This window comes from Macaca fascicularis, chromosome 13 (assembly GCF_037993035.2).
Source record: "Macaca fascicularis isolate 582-1 chromosome 13, T2T-MFA8v1.1".
Classification (NCBI taxonomy): domain Eukaryota; kingdom Metazoa; phylum Chordata; class Mammalia; order Primates; family Cercopithecidae; genus Macaca; species Macaca fascicularis.
In genome coordinates this window covers 8,310,049-8,325,569 of record NC_088387.1, presented here as the reverse complement: position 1 = coordinate 8,325,569, position 15,521 = coordinate 8,310,049, and the positions used below count along the sequence as shown (strand labels likewise).

At 36.8% G+C, this 15,521-nt stretch overlaps 1 long non-coding RNA gene across 2 annotated transcripts in view; it reads right to left on the bottom strand.

Annotated features, from left to right (window-relative positions):
- The window catches only part of LOC123568315 (uncharacterized), a 203,191-nt gene extending 194,633 nt beyond the window's left edge, over positions 1-8,558 (bottom strand). For both annotated transcript variants that reach the window (XR_010580311.1, XR_012421734.1), the window contains exon 1: positions 8,331-8,558. This is a non-coding gene — a long non-coding RNA (uncharacterized lncRNA). The remainder of the gene's footprint in view (positions 1-8,330) is intronic.
- Between the last annotated feature and the right edge of the window lie 6,963 nt (positions 8,559-15,521).

Below are 15,521 nucleotides of genomic sequence, written 5' to 3'. Positions count from 1 at the left end.
ATCTCCAAGTTAGATGGTTATTATTACTCTGAATCGGAGAAGGTGGACACAAGTAAGAGAGCACATGGCATTTGGATAAATGGTTGCTGGCACCTTTAAATACAGTTTGGGACTTCTCCCCGGAGTGTCTGCTGTAACTAATAAGAAATCCAGGTAGAGACACCCGGCACAGCCCTCATCAATTTATCCACCCATCTATCCATTCTTTCAACAAGTACTTGTTAGGTAGCTACTCTTGCCGGGCACTACGCTTGACTCATAACAAGCCTTCGAAAATATTGATAAAGAAAAAAATGAAGAAAACAAAGATGAAAATGAGGAGTTGAAGAGGTTGCGTCTCAGTGTGGTGTTTTGCTCCTGCTCACCATGGCCTGTCTTCCTTACAGCTCTGTCCCAGACTCACAGTCTTCTCTGCGTGCCAGCACCATTTTTCTTTCTCTCTACTTCCTGAGGCATAAGTAATTGCCCTGAATATTTTTTTTTTTTACAAAGTTATCCACACTTTAAGAAAAGGAAAACATGTAAGCACAAGGACTGAAGCACTTAGGTTGGTACTGGAATTTGCAAATGGATGAGTGGAAGAATTCTCTTTAGCAATAGAGACTTTACGGGGCCTCCGGCCAGAATATGTAGAATGTCATCAGCTTCTGACTATGGGGATACCTAATAGGAATTTTCCTGCAGGACTTCATTCATTTTGTGCCATGTATGGATCTGAGAGTCCCTCTCCAACTAGAAGACTGGAATATTGTAGTGCAGCCCACAGTCTTGTCAAAGGTAGGTCATGAGTGTCTGAAGATTCTTAGGCTTATCAACTGTGAGGATGAGTTCCACCTAGCTTCTGAAAGATCTGATGCCAGTCTGGGCCTTTTTAAGGAAATAAACCATAAAAGTTATACCAGTTTTCTCTACGTATACTCACTCCCCCATTTGCATTATGTCTCCTATTAGTAATCTTATAGAATTGAGTACATTCAGAATGTAAAGTATGGCTGAATAGATTGTCATTTCCTGCTTGAGTTTGCTTCACTTATTAATACTAGGAAAAATGGGGCATTCTAGAAAGTGAGACCTGGAAGATGAGTTTTCTCAAGTCGACATTTATCCATGTCTGAAATATTGACTGAGTTTCTTTGACGCATGCCAGGCGCTGCTCTGAGACCCTTGATATTAGATCTTTTCAATGGCATTTATGAGAAATGTAGAATTATTCGACTGATTTTCAAATGCGGTGATAAACTTTAGGAAAATTTTTAGACTTGTCTGAGTTTATGTCACCTGTTAGTGGCAGAACTGGAATTTCACTATGGACAGCACAATTTCAACGCTGAGACCACTGTCGGTCGGCTAGAGCCCCTCCAAGTAAGCAGACGAGATCCTGTCCATATGTAGTTTATAGTGTCTAGCTGGAAAGATGGATATGTAAACAACTATTGACCTGTGACATGAAGGATGCGGGGAGCTTTGAGAGCACATAGCCAGGGCAGCCAGGAAGGGGCACTTAGGGTGAAACCTGGAAAATGATAGGAGGTCAGTTAGCGGGGGAAACACCAATCTAAAGATAGCATTAGAATGATGGGAGCAAAAAGAGTGAATGTGCATTATTCCCCAGGCATTTTCTTCATCTAAAGGTACTGCTTTTTAAAATTTCTTGATAGATTTGAAAATGACAACAGCAAAGGGTATAAATTAAGAAGAAAACATTTCTTTGAAATAAAAATACAACAGTTTTTCTTCTTTCTTTCTAAAACAACTTCTGCTCATTTCCTAATTTCTTTCTTTTTCTAAGACTAGGACTCTTAAACTTTCTAAACTATTAATGATGGGTTTGGAAACATGATGCATTTCATCTTTTTCCTCACTGCAGGCTGCCAGCAAAGGGTAATGTCTGTAGAAAGTTATACAATTGCAAAAATGAGGATTCAGCATCAAATTACCATCTTGCCCTTAAATATCATGCTGCTTCTGTTATTCTAAAGCAGGTGAATGTTGGATACAGATGCAGCTCAAAGCCATTATTCTAACCCACACTGTTAGTACATAGATTTCATCTGCAGAAAGTCACTGTGTCCCATCATGCTTGGAAACCTAGATCATGCTCTGCATTCGCTCGGTGGCGGTTGCGTTTACATTTTAACGGCATGCAGTGCACTGAGAAGTTGGGTCCTGGGCACATCCTTACACATATGAATAAATAATGTTAAAGCTAATAAGATCTCTGAGAGAAAATGATGATTGTCTTTAATCACTAACCTTAAGCAGCAGCGAACCATATTATCAAACACCTTCATTTCTTATAAAACTATCTATCACACACAATATAGACCTGATGAAAAAGAAGGTGGAAGTAATCAGGACAGAATGCCAATTACCTCATTACTTGTCATAGCACATTGTAACTGGAAATTGCTTCTTTCAGGTTCTGTTTGCTCAGGCAATTACAATAAACTCTCTGCTTGACATGTTGTTTGCACAGATGTAGTGCATTAATAAACATGAGGGCTAATCTGAATTATTGAACCAGCCACAATAATTCCAACAAAGGATTTATAATAAGTCCAAGAAAGCTGAGGTATCACTGGAATTCCCTGTAAGCAACACTGACATACTTTATCACATGTAAAATCCTCAAATTTAATGTACAGTACCGGAATATGTCCCCTAGGTATTTTATATTTTCTGTGGCTCTAAGTCCTAAGCAACTGCCATCATGAAGGAGAATCAAGACTGCTAAGGTAAGTGGCAATATCACAGACTTAGAGGAAATTACTTTATTTGCTGCATAGCTTGCACGTGTTGAGCTCTTTTTACCCTATTTTTACAAATCTAATTTTATTTAAAAAAAAAAAAAGACCCTTCTGTGGTAGTTGTAGAACATTAAATGTTGCAAAGTATCATGGAAATGTACTGTTATCCAAAGAATGGAATGAAAGATGTGTGAAATTCCTTTCCTGCTCATATTCCTAGAAAGGGCATCGTACAAATATAGAAAGCCTTGCAGAGAACAGCCTCCCATGATGGTCAAATATGAATAATCTTTCAGAGCAAAGCTCTCAAAGTTTTCTCTACCTAAATTGAGTTCGCCTAACTGAGTTCACTTTTCCTATAAACATTTCTTATTTAAAGAAATCGTTTTAATGTCAAAAATATATCCACTTGGAAAAATCGTGTGCCTCATCAATTTCTACCATACAGAGGCTGGATTTTAAAATAACTTTGCTTTTTGCCATGTGAGTAATGAATAGAATTAGAAATAGAAATGTCTTCAGAAGAGAATTGGGTGCATTTAGCATAATGATTTCATGGTAGTTGGGGGAGGGGGTGGGTTATTAATGCTATTGACTGTGATTGGAAGTATGTTCCTAGCCTTTGAAGTTCCGGGCAAGATACATTTGGCAAAGTCTCGCAAGACAGACTCTGGTGTTGTAAAAGGGACAAGATCCTGTCAGTGAATAACTATAGCAATTTTTACATTCTTGGGCAAAGCTATACTCACAGAATACAATACCATAAGGTTTTATCATTTCTCCCCACATTCAAGCAAGTCTCACAACTTACTTCTCTCTCAGTTTCCTCTTATGTTCACTCTCCTTTTGATATCGTGTAATTAATTGCACTCTAATATTGGTGCAGTGGTTTGATTATAAATCTAAATTACAGTAGCAGCAAGAAGCCACTTGATTGTAATATATCTATATAAAAAAGGAGACAAGTTACCACCGTAGAACCCCTTTCAAATGAAGAACACACATTGTTCCAACTCTAAGCATTGCTCAGATGTGCAGTGCACTAGGCAATAACACTGAAATTGTCAATTAATCTCAGAAAAATTTTGAGGAATCGTTCGTGTATGTTTTCCTTGAATTTTGAGTTCTCAAAGCATAGAAATTAAGAAGCAAAACAGGCTTTTTTTTTTTTTTGGTCTTAAAATGGACTCTCTGGGTTTTGAGCAACAGTTAAATGTAAAACAAAAACTAATTCAAACTCACAGATTCATATAAAAATTTAGACATTGTCACTGTCCTTTCCTCACTCTATTCCACCCCAGCTTCAGGTCTCGCTGCACCAACGCCCTCTCTGTCAGCATCTGGAGTCACTCCTCTCCACCCCCAACTTCATGAAATGCTGCTTTCCTAGGACAGAAACTGCACTTTCTATGGCTTGAAAGAAAACGTGAATCAAGATATCTCAAACACTAATGGGATATATTAAAGCAATTTAATTATTTTAATCTCTTTCATATATCATGAAATTATGTAGAACAATTTCATTTAAGTGTTACTATCACTGTTGAGGCTTCAATTGTGAATTGTTACACCAGCAAATATTGAAGAACATGAGTGCTCGTGAAGTTCTATTGCAGGGTATGCGAGTGAGGACCAGAATGACACCAGGAGGAAAATTTCCATCATAATCAACTTATTCATTCTGTAATAACCTCCTTAGGAATCAGACTTCAAGATTATAATGTTCTGTGATTAGTTTCAGTCCAAAGTTAATGTTGTTCTTTGAGTTAGTGTTTGCTTTACTCAAGTTATAACACTCTCACATAGGGCAAGAATAATTTTAATTATAAAATAATTATAAAAATAAATTGAATAAAATAAATGAACAATAGGTTAAAGGAAGCTGAATTAGACCATTTAAATACTACATAGAGTAGGCCTTCTTTGAAAGACAAAATACATATGAAAGTTAAAAGTAAGGAAAGTCAGGTTCCATGAAACAAAAATTACTTTTCAGTTAATTTTAACCACATAATTCCCTGTTTCATAAAAATTTTTCTCTGTATTACATTTAACTTGTTAAAAGGCAAGGGTGCACAGTTATCTATACCTATGTATATGCTGGAGATAGATAGTTTCCCCGATTATTTTTCAATGTTTTACACAAGTGAATATTCAAAAGCAAAAATATAAACTATATGTTTTTTCCAATGTCATATCAATAATTTAAATTAAATCATAGACAAATCACAACTTAGAAAAATATGAATCTTCACCATTAACTAATGCAATTTAAGCATATGTATAATTGGGGTATGTTAATAAGATTACAAATAACATTTTTAAACAAAATGTAGTTTTGAAGATGAGAGTCTTTCAAACTTTGAAAGGTTCTCATCTTTATATCAGATATGAACCTAGATATTTAATGTGTAGTGAGATTAATATTACATTCATGTCAATATTACATATTTCTGATATATAAAAATTGTATCAGCATAAACTGACAGCAATAAAAACATAGTCATATAATTCATAAAAATAGGGGAGTGAATGAAATCCACGAGAAATTTCATACTAGTTACAAAGTAAAAAGAAGATGTACTCTTATTCATTCTAGGTTAATTTAATTCCAATCATAATTATTGAATACAAGTGGATTCATTCATTTCCTAGCAAATAAATTAAATAGTAGTCTGCTCTGGATCATTTGCTTTGTGTTCAGTCCTTATTAAAATCTTAGGAAACTTGTGTGAGAAACTTTAAGAGATAACAGTGTCAGCAAATTCACATAATCATGTACAGGTAGGCATATCATATGTAATGGTTTCATATAAATGAAATATGTATACCCACATACAAACATACTCCACAAAATATGTATACCCATATACAAATTATATGTACTTATAAGATGTCAATTTAACTAAGAAGTATTTACTTTTTTAAAGTTTCACTGTCATTTAGGTTATTCAAAAAAAAATTGATTTTCTGGTAAGGGTTGCTCATAGTTAGGAGAGTAGTTTAGATATGAAAGGTTATTATTTTAGGTCACTTATTAAACAGTCAAAATCGAAATTTGGTGTGAAAAAGTAAAGTGATCATTTTTAACTGGTAAAATATTGTAACTGCAGCGGGTGTGCACAGAGCTAGGAGCAGGAATGGACCACACTTGAGGTCTTAAGAGCAATAGTTGAAGCTGCTACAGCCCTAGTGTAGTACCACGGTCTTCACAATATTTTTATTTCCACTAATTTTTTAATTGCTTTTTCTCCCTAGAAACTAATGATTTATCTGACTTGAAATGTAAAATTGACATATGTTAGCCATTTCCGTTTTCAACTCCTTCTTCCATTCCAGATTCGATTAACCCTCATATATAAACTTAATAGCACTCACACACACAACATTCAGTACACAGATATGGAAAGGGAAATATACATTTTGTTCCCAAAATTTAAAGCATGTATTAATTAAGTTTTGAAGTAATTGATGTTTATGGAAATTACACATTTTAGAGGGTTACAAATCATTCCTAAGATTTTTTTCAAAGTACCTTTTCAGAGGTTTCCTTACATTACTATCAGATATTGTTGGAAGCAATAAAAAAAAAATGAAAGTTACAAATAGTAATTTATCACATATTTGTAGCTAAGACACTGCTTAGACTGCATTTTAATAATTATCAGCAAACAGAATCTCAGACTTCAAAGTAAATAATCATCAGAAAATCCACTAAGGTTACAAGAATAGTCCTTGAATTTCTAATTCCACAGAGATAAATTATGAATCGTTTTGGAAACTTTCCCTCATAGTTGCTTATTCAAATTCAAAAATTAGAGAACTCTCCAATCTTTGTAAAAATGACTTATATCCACAGTAAGATCATTAAAAATACATATTGGTTACACGTTAGTGAACATCTGTAGTCCTATCAGTTCTTCCCAAACAATTATATTTTGAGTATTCCTTATTGTTATGGTCTGTATTTGAAAAGGTTTTGAAGTGCCATTCTGTGGCAAAATCCTCTGAGTTTAAACATGACATCAGCAAGCCATCATGAAGCCCTTTATACTTCACTATAAATCTACTTCTTTCCTAGGAGAGATTAGCAAGTGAAATTGGTAGATATAATTTTAACCACATAATTCCCTGTTCCATAATAAGTTTTCTCGTATATTTAACTTATTGAAAGGCGCTTTACTGAGCATATCAACATGATAACACTGAATGTTATGTTTGGATCCTTCATCCTCAAAAATGGATGACGTTGGTCACATGGGTGCCATACTTTTTTGGGATGCTCTACTCAGAACTCTTTTCCAGCTCTGTATCAATTTTCACAATCCATATACTCCCAGGAAAGCAAAGTAACTAAGTAACTTGCTGCAAAATCAGAATCTGGCAGCTTTTACATATCTTTAAGAAGTTTTTTTTTTTTTTTTTTTTTTTTTAAGGCGTTCTTTTCCTATTACAGAAACACTCCAAGCAGCCTTTGAAATGCTTATAGACTCTTCCTATTTTTTGTTCATCCAAAGGGGTGGGTACTCCTAGAAAGGTGAAAGGTTTTGAACATGAGAGTTTCTTCATCTAAGAACTCCATTTACTCCTATGTGAGAAGGTAGGAAACACAAAAAGAGCAGGAGAAATCAATGAGCTTTTGCATTTCCTGGAGATGGTAAAAGACTAGTAAATCAGAATGTGGGTTGCTAGACCCCTGCTGAGATGAGAAAACTGAGACGGAAAAACAGTAAGGAACCCTGTGAGGAGCTGTCAAGACCATGGAGGGAGTAGCACGGAATTATTGACTGGGAGCTCTTAGGAAGTGTTTTAGAGAAAGTTGGTTGCCTTTACTCCAGCAAGAAAAACTCAATACTGGAGAACTTGGAACACTGAAACCAGAGAACTTGCTGTGGGAAGAGACAAGTACAAAGATTCACCACTCCATTAGACCCTCTCTCAAGGACACCGCTCTGGGAGGGGCGATTACTAACTAGACTTCTTAAATGTCAGCCATCCACCTGAGTTGACTGAGCAAATTTTATCAACAAAAATTTGAGATCTCTGATGTTTGGCTGGTTTTGGAGGCCATTTTAAACTAAAACTCTTTAAAATGTCCATTTATAAAGGTTATTTTAATCACAAGAAAGTGCAACAGGGCAGAATGGGAAATTATTTTCATAAGTGGCTGCTCGTCCGAAGTTAGACCATGCTTATTTTTTTTCTCTATCAAATTTCCTACGTCTCATTCTTAAAAAGAAGTTCACTAAAAATAATCCAAAAATTACCTTTTGAAGCTACGAAAAATCATGAACCATCTTCCCAGTTTTCCCATTTGAGAATACAGTTCACCTCTGACAATTATGTCCGTGTGTATCTATATTTTAGTGCAAAACCCATGGATTTTTATTATTTTATAAGTGAGTTGGCATCACATTTTCTTTCTCTTTTTTCCCTTCTATCCTTCAGCCATTAAAAACAGTAACAAGAGTAGTTTATTTATATCAGGATGGGTATTAAACAAAGCCTCTCTCAATCAAAAACATGTAAACTTTTGCAAGCAAAGAAACAGACACTCAAAATACTGCAATGAAGTAAGCTTACCTTTTGCTTGTTCTGTTCATCTTAATATTTCAAGTGCTACAGTGGCAGTGTCCTGCAAAGCTTCCCCACTTGGCAGAACTGCATGAACTGATACAGATTCAGAGAAAGCAAATAGGAGCTTTACCAACGAAAATGTGGAAAATCCAAGAATTAAAGTGCCGTTATTTCGATTTGAGGAGAGTACAGTCTATTTCTTAGAATATGTGACTCAGTGCATATTTCTTTGTCATTGTTTTGAGGTTCACTTAACCATAAAGAGGGAAGAGAGCTCAGTGAAGCATGGCTGGCTTGACAATAGGCTTTCTGCAGGTTAGCCAAATTTAACTGGCAAAAGCTCGCCCAAACCCTTTTGTCTGCTACATTTGCACCATAATGTCGGTCCTTCTTCGCATATTTCACAGATCGAGTCTGACCATTTATCCGCAAAGATGGAAAAAGTCATTTCTGGGTCTGTCTATAAAAGTTACTTTATAAAGTATTGTGCAATTCTATTACAAAAGCTACAAAAGGGGAAAGTGCACTTCACATGGCCACAATTAGGGCTTCTGTTTCCGCTCTCCTGCCCTTGTCAAAGCTTTGATTTAGTTTTCCTCGGTTTTGTCCAAGGGTCATTACAGATGTCTGCAGATGATTAGCATCTCCCCCCACGGCCCCTCTCCAACTGGGTGATTAGCAAATTAAAACTTTGCATTCTTTTCTGTCTACTGAGACGTATTGGGAAAGATTAGCAAATGTGGCTAATTGTAGAGACCTGAGGGGGCATCAAGGTGTTTGTCTCAGAATTTTGGAAGCTAAATATTAAGTTAGCAATTGGGAAGCCTGTTCTGTCACATGCTCCAGCATTTAATGAAGCATTCAACTCTGAAACTTAGAAACAATTGTATCCTTGATGGGGGGGGGGGGGGACTCCAGGAACACTTTGCGCCCCTGCCATACCTAAATGGTGCCAACCTGATCCATTAAAAACTGGATTTGGTGTATACCATGAACAGTGTCGGGCACATTTGCAGCTCCATTTCAGAAACTGAAATCCCTGTTCTCCATAAGGACTCAGTATAACTTTTAAAGCGTTTACAACCTGTGAATTCGGGTAAATGCCAACCATACATGAGGTATTGAAATGATCCAGGAGAAATCGAGTCTTCAGTTTCAAGTGGCAATTGAAATATAAGAAAAACATTCCCGGCTCCATCTTTGTTTTAGGAGAGCAAATGTTTGATTAGGTTAGCAGACGAAGGAAGGAAAAGCTTTGGCAGGCTTACGCCAACCATATAGGAGATGTAGAATCTACAGAGGGATCCGGCAAACGAGGCCTAAATGTCAGGCTTCCATTCAAAATAGACATTCTGCAAAATATACTTCTAAATGGTAACCACAGGAGGGCATAACCATTTTTTTAAAATGTGTTCCATCTCTTCTTCATTTTTTCTTATCATTCTATGGTAGTGAATCAATCAAGTGGGCACAAATATCTCACAAGGATATTTGTTGGAAAATGAAAAGATAGAAAGCCACAACTATGAAATTGAAACCCCATTGCAGGCTATCCTAATTTCAGCCTTCCTTGTCCATACAGCTACTGAGTCTCAAATCATTGGCAGTCAGATACTTCAGGGACTGAAACCTTCTGTTTCGTGACATTACCTCCTGGAGTAGCAGGGCATCTTACTATGTAGAACAAATTTGGTTACCACTATCCTATGACTCACTTCATCTTTCCACCAGGGAAGCATTGTCCCACTTGTAAAACAAAGAAGCCTATTGATAATTTCCGAAAATCCAAGTTTGTTATCTGAGAACATCTATGGTTTTCAGTTGCTGAAAGAAAAAGTTTATAATGGCATATCCAGGCCTATTGTGATTGGCTAGAACATATGATACAAAAATATCAACATAAATCAGTAGTCTCTGACTTCTTATATACAATCTATTCCAAAATCAATACATTGATTTAAAGATAACAAATGCAGCCTGCTGAGGTGAGCTAAGCACAATTCTTCATTTCCAGGATATTCTGGGATCACAAAATACTATGTAAATCAAAATTGTTAAATCATCCAGCAAGATGTGAGTTATAAACAAGGATAGTATCCTGATAAACAGGATTTTACTTTTATGATATTATTTCTTTTATCACAAAATTCAAGTTCTATAGCATTTCACAGAGGAATTTCAGTTTAGTGATAAAGATACATCATTAGTGGTATAATGTGCAAATGTAAACAATAATTGCTAATTGAATGTAGGTAAACATTGCTGTACTTTGCCAATGCTGACACTAGAAATAAATGCAATTTTCAATAGTCTTACCACTCTCATTTGGCAAAAGTGAGAGAGCTTTCTTACAAATGACTCTCGTATTATTATACCCAATATTGTTAGCATGCATTTCCATTTTCCATTTTATATTCCTTGTTTTTTATCAAGAAAGTAAGTATTCTCACTAAATACAGAAGAAGTGCATGATCATCTCTTCTTGGCATGCAAGTTATTATTTAATCAATTAATGGATATTTTTGAAACTCTCCCTCAAAAGTAGTGGATGGGGTCATTGCTGATTTCTCTTCACTTTTCCCTCCACATCTTGCCCGTCCTAACTATAATGAAGCTTTTCCACTTTTCACCAGCCCACAAAGTTCTTTTTCTTTTCAGAATCTTCAGCACTTACTAGTTGAATCTCATTAGCTCCTCCCTCTATACCATTTTGCTTTGTTTCATATGTATCACATATTCCTGCTAGAATTTCAGGCCATGTTTAGGCATTCCCTATGTTTTCTGCCCCAATACTAGGCACATGGGGCAATTCAAAATGTACTTGCTCAGTTATGTCTTTTTTTATTTTTATTTTTTGAGGTCTGATCTAAAGCTTGCTGTCTACAGATGATGAGGTAGAGAGGGAGAATATGAGACTTATAGCTAGGGTGCCATATAATTGACAAATATAATTTATGTTCCAAACATTTCATTTTGTAGACTTTTTTTTTAAATGCTCTTAAATAAACTGTAAGACAGAATGAATCCAGGGCTGTCTCAGGCAACCCAGATGTATAGTTACCCTAGATTATTTGAGCTCTTACTGTAAGTTGTTTTACCTCCATTACCATATTTACTCTTCATTTTAGTCATATGAGGAAAATACTATTATTATTCCCACTTTACAGATGAGTGAACCGAGGCACAGAGGGATGAGACGACGGGACCATAATCACACCGCTCGTAAGTGGGGAGGCGACATTTAATGCTGACCCAATTGACCCTATGGCTTATATTTAAAGCTGTCATAGAAACTTACGTTTTTTATAGTCTTTCTCTGATAACGGATATGCATTTTCTAAAGAAGGAACTTAAGAAGTTTATGAACCAGAGAAAATATTTCCATAAAATAACTGAAGAAAGTATTGTATAACACGGTTGTCTTAGAGCACTAAATAGGACTTTTATATATTTTTTCTATAACAACGAATTGGTTTTGACAAATTTTTATTGGACCTTTTTCAGAAAAACATCAGTATATGATCAATAAAAATACTAGAAAATATAAGATGGTAGTGAGGTAGGTTTTTAAAAATGATTTTACTCGTAGTTTCCATAGTTTGCTCCCTAATAACCCCATAGTTACCCCAGAGTTTGTATTCTTTCTATACCCTTGCACACACATGCATACATACATACACAAACGCACAAATCATGAGTCATCAGTAAATCCAATATGACGTCTCAAAGATAAATCTAAAATACCCTGTTATGAATTAAATGTTTGCATTCCTCAAAATTTCTACATAGAAGTCATAACCCTCAACATTTTGGGATTTGGAGGTGAGGCCTTTGTGGGGTGATTAGGTTTAGATGAAGTTGTGAGGGTGAGACCTCCTTGATGGGATTAGTATCCTTATCAGAAGAGGAAGAGAAATCAGAGCTTGCTCTCTCTCTGCCATGTGAGGACCAGTGAGCATGTCGCTGTCTGCGTCTGCAAGCCAGGAAGAGTGGCCTTACCAGGAATCGAATCTGTGAGCACTTAGAGCTTGAGAAACGTGAGACACAGATGTCTTTTGTTTTAAGTCCCCCACTCTAATGGTAGCCAAAGCAGACTAGTACGGACCCCTGCTACAGTCAGAATAAATCTAATTTTCTCAGAGTCCTTGGCCAGGAGGCCGTGCATGCTGGCTCACATCTCTTTTCCTTTGGGCTGAGTTTCCTCTGGAATCTCCTGACTTTCTCATCTGAGTAGGTTTCTGAAAGGTGCTCTACATTCTCAGTTCTTTTAGATAGGAAGGTCAGGAATGGCCTTGTTGAAGAGGGGACATTTGAGTGGCCCAAACAAAATAAAATGTGTGTATCTGGGGTGAAAGCATTCTAGGCAAGGTAAAATAAATAAATAAATAGATAAAAAACAGAGGCAATGCCCCTGAGGTAAGAAAGTGGCTTGACATGTAGGAGGAATGGGAAAGTCAGTCTCGATGAAAGTCAGCAGTGGGGGAAAATCAGGTAAGATCTCTAGGCAAGGACCTGAACTCATGGTCTGTGTAACCTGGGGTTTCTCACCCTCAGGACAATTAGTATTGGGGCTAGATAATTCTTTGTTATGGGAGGCTGTCTGTGAGGTGTACGGTCTTTAGCAGTCTTTCTGTCCTCTGTCCACTGGAAGATAGTAGCACTCCCTCTCCATATGACAGCCAAACAGTCTCTAGACATTGGTAAACGTCCTCTGGGAGGCAAAATTGCCCCTGGTTGAGAGTCACTACTTTAGACCATGAAAAAGGCTTTGTGTTTATTCGATGAGCTTTACCAAGTCTTTGATCTTTGAGTTTTGAGCAGGAGAGTTACAGGGCCTGATCGACATGAGGACAACTCTGGACATGAGGATAAGAAGGAAATCAGTGGGCCAGTGGGGAGGCAATAGGAGAGATCCAAGTGAGACATGATCCCAGTGAGGCTTGGGCTGTATAGGTTGTCACTGACAGGATTTACTGATGGGAAGCATGAAGGCAGTGAAAGAAAGAGAGATAGTGAAGAAGATTGAAATATTTAGCCAGAGTTAATTGGCCAGAATGAGAATGCCATTGACCGAGAGGAGAAACCCTCAGTAGAAGTGGAGCAGTGGAGCGGGGTAAGGTTGTGAGGTGTAGGGATCAGTGCAGGGAGTGGTGCAGTTTGAAGGTGATAGCCATTCTGTCAAGGACATATGTGAGATGTCCTTTAGATATCCAAGTTGAGATGATTAATAGGTGGTTGGATACACAACTTGAGGCTTCAAGGGAGTGGTTACTGGTAGAAACAATAGATCAGAAATCAGTAGGGAGATAGTATCTTAAAGTGTGGTACCAGATTTAATCACCTAGGATCCTGGTACCAAAATGTGTGCCAGAAGCAATGCAGGATAGTTAAAAATTTTTGAGAGAAAAATGCCAACACTTGGTATGTGTCAGTGCCCGAATATGAGGTCTAGGTAGCTTACAGTTTCAACATTAGTTTGAACCACATTCCTTTTAATGATATCATATTTTTGTGAACTATGATAAGAAAGCAACTACTACATGAAAATCAATGTGGAAGAGGAAGTGGGGGTGGCCATGTCCAATTAGATTGGGGGATATGAGAAATTGCGCAGTGCACAACAGGTGCGTAAATTGCACTAGTGAAAAATAGGCATACTATTATATTTTCTTTGAAATTTGTGCAATTTATAATATGACTATGAAGCTATTAGGACAGACATCAGTTTGCTATGAGTACAGCAATGAATTGTTACGACTTCTGTGACTTAAAACAACATCAAACTACTCTCTTTTGGCTCTGGAAGTCAAATCTGAAATGATTTCACTGGACCGCAATCAAGATGTGGGCAGGGCCACATTCCTCCTGGGGGCTCCAGGGGAGAACCCATTTTCCTCCTTTTCCCATTTACTAGAGCTATATCTCTTGCATTCCCGGCTCATGAACCCTTCATCCATCCATCTTCCAAACCAATAGCATGGTATCTTCAAACTCTACCAGCTTCCATCATCATTTCGCCTTCTGTCTCCTTTGACCCTCTTTCCTCCTTCCTCCAAGGACCACTGTGATTATGGTGGTTTATCCAGGTAATCTAGCAAAATCTCCCTACATTAAGATCCTTAAATTATCCATGTCTGTAAAGCCTCTTTTGCCATATAAGGTAACAGATCTGGGGATTCGGATCTGGATATCTTTGGGGCCATAATTCAGCTTACTACAGGGTGTAAATACTTGGTAAGGCATTTTGATCTAACTATCTAATAAATAGAATTGAGGCATTTCTTTTGGCCTTGGGATGGTCTGAAAACCATTACTGAAAAATGAAAGACACTGAGAACTGTGAAAGTTTTGTAACTAGGAAATAATGTAGTTAGAGGCCCAAAGATTCCCAAATACTGAGTCACAGAGAACTTTGATATTTAGACTTTGAGAAGAGAGGAAGGATTTGGCAAAAAAGGAACAAGAAAGAGTAACTATTGATGTAGGAGAAAAACCAGGAAAGTGTGAGATCTCAGAATGCAAGTGAAAAAAGTGACTCAAGAGTGAGGAAACAATCAAATTTATCTAATATCACATATAAGACCAGGAGTGAGATTATATTTGGACATAATTGGGGTGCAAAATGTAAATATGAACACATTTTAATAATTAAGTGTTCAATTTAATATAGTGAATAGTCATTTAAGCTAGGCTTCAGGAAAATAGTTGTCACCCAAGTCGTGTATTTATAGCAGATGTTTCTATCTATTTATCTATTATCTATCTGTCTATGTATCTATCTAGCTATTATCTATCTATCTATCTATCTATCTATCTATCTATCTATCTATTATCTATCTATCCTGTGTTAGTGTACCAATGTCATGAGATCAGAGGTATATAACTAAAGAAAATCATTATTGATGAATTACTCTGGAAATACTTATAATTCAAACTTGGGCATTGCAGAAGGACATTTCACCAACAACCAGGGTTACGCATGCAGAAGCGCTTGTCACGTGTCTAGTTGGTTTTTAACTCACCCCGAGTTAGTCTGGAAAACACTGTCAGTATTGGCAAAGAGACAGAGTCAGCATGTAATTGATTTAATTAATAATTCATGTATTCATTCACTCAACAAACACTTACAGAGCTCCCACCATCTCGGGCAACATGCTGAGGACTTAATAGTGCCAGGCAACAGAGCCCAAGACCGGT